Source organism: Kryptolebias marmoratus, linkage group LG8 (genome assembly GCF_001649575.2).
Source record: "Kryptolebias marmoratus isolate JLee-2015 linkage group LG8, ASM164957v2, whole genome shotgun sequence".
Classification (NCBI taxonomy): domain Eukaryota; kingdom Metazoa; phylum Chordata; class Actinopteri; order Cyprinodontiformes; family Rivulidae; genus Kryptolebias; species Kryptolebias marmoratus.
The window spans coordinates 16,232,612-16,234,684 of NC_051437.1; the positions used below are offsets into that span (position 1 = coordinate 16,232,612).

Here is a 2,073-nt window from a genome sequence, read left to right on the forward strand (position 1 = left end):
GAAAAACTTTGCTCGACAGTTCATGTGACTAATAATTTAAAAAGCATCCATTTCATTTACTTTTTAAGTGCGTTGTTAGCCTGGAATCCGTTCTCGTATGAGAAGTGTTTATGCTTGGGTTGTAATTCCAGATGTTAGATGAGGTTCAGGAAATTATCAGTGTGATGAACAGTTGTTCATAAAACGTATGGCTCAAGAGGCACACACATTTTACTTAAAGTTCAATGTTTGAGTACATGAAACACAAACAGGACTTTTCCCAATGCATTCAGAGAGACTGGCTGCATTCAAGACTGCTAAAAAGCTCAAACCAATTCATTTAGCAAACACATGACAACAATTAAAGATCTAGCATTCCTTGCAGGAATGCATATTGCCTGTCGCCTTTCGTGCCAGAGTCTTAAACTAAGATCATCCTATGTTGAAAAATGGTGTGTAACCTAAGATATAATGTTGTGCTCTAACCCACACAATATTATGAGGTTTTACCCTCAGAGTGAGTGTAAAAACAGTGCAAAAACATTATCGTCTTTTGGCAGTGGGCGATAATGAGCAAGTTGTAAAGTTTTAACAGCACAGATATGAGCAAATATTATAGCTGCCTGCTCATCACCAGATATTTTTAACGCACTGTCTTCACCTCTTAAGGGAGGATTTTACAGCTAGGTTTGTGTATATTCCCAAGATAAAAATAAGAAGACAATATATTCTCCTGTCTTTTGCACTGATTACATCCCAAGATGTTTACAAGATTTTCCGAGCAAAAATAGCCAGTTTCTCATATTATTTTATCATTTCGAGTTATCCTCTAATCTCTCCGGAGATGGGTTTTTTTTTTTTTTTGGTGAGGCAGGTTTCCACTGCGCGATGCGCGACGCTTCCTCTTTAATGTGAAACCAGTGAGGAGAGAGGAGGAAGAGGTGAGCGCGGAGGGATGGGGCGAGGCGCGCGCGCGAGCCTTTTAGTATGCGCTGCAATGCCCAACTGCAGCCCACTCATCCCAACTATGGAGAATTATGGTGAAGCACGAGAGACTAAGGAAAGAGACCGGCAGCTCCCAAACAGCCAGTCGTGATGAGATGACACAGCAGCTTCAGCAGCAGCGCAGATTAGTCAAATAACTGGAGGAGGACAGATATAGAAGGAAGAACTAGAGGAGCGACCCGAAGGGCAACTTAAAAAGAAGAGACAAACTGGATCAAAATTCATGCGTCTGCGCACCAAGAAAGAGAACCTCGGTGAATTGTCCTGCATGTCCTTTCTGATGCTATAGTCCGAAGATAAGAATGCTATGCTGCTTTGTTTTAGTGCATGGGGACTGCCGTGGCTGTCCTTCCACAGAGGATTCATGATAGGGGCTGCAAATGGCTTGAGCATGCCTGGCACCTGCCGATCGAAACTAATCCAAGCTCCACGAACAAGATGCCGTTTAATGTCTCCTTGTCCCAAAATGCATGAACTTGGCTGCTTTATCTGAAATTTACTCGTGAAAAACTGTGTTTTTCCCTTTCCTTCCTGCGGTTAAGAATGACATCAGAGTTATTAATGGAGCGGGCTGTAAACACAAGCATCCGTTTAATGCATTGTTATGGATCATCAGAAAAAAATAAATCTGCAATTTTCGTCAGGTTGATTTTCAAATCCAAAATAATAATAATAATTAATAAATAAAATGAAATGAAATGCATCCAAAAGAAAAAGGTAGGAACATGTTTAAGGCTCAAACAGGTGCCTTACATGATAGCTTTGTGCTGAAGCATGGGGTGTTTCTGAAGAGAAATGCTGTCAGCAGCGCTTCCCGCGCAGCCGCCCTTCATCAGTAACTCTCTGCTGATGCCAAACGAAAGGATTTACCTTTCCTGTTGCTCTCGGCACATTATTCTGGATAAGAGGGCGTCTAGTTTAGCTTATGGCGGCATTTTTCAGTCAGATTACCTCTTCCCACCATCGCCCCCCCACCCCCACCCAACCTGCTTCAAGCTGCAGTTTATTGCTGCATCAACAAACATGTTTCTGTTGACGCGAGGGAGGTAAATCCTGCGTCCCCACACCTTGCACCCCCCCCCCCCCCCC

The 2,073-nt window shown here is 43.0% G+C and overlaps 1 protein-coding gene across 1 annotated transcript in view; it reads left to right on the top strand.

The window, feature by feature from the left end:
* The first annotated feature begins 851 nt into the window (after window positions 1-851).
* The window catches only part of kcna2b (potassium voltage-gated channel, shaker-related subfamily, member 2b), a 7,063-nt gene continuing 5,841 nt past the window's right edge, over window positions 852-2,073 (top strand). The window contains exon 1 of the mRNA XM_017415206.3: window positions 852-1,238. The gene's annotated coding sequence lies outside the window, so the exon portion shown is untranslated. The remainder of the gene's footprint in view (window positions 1,239-2,073) is intronic.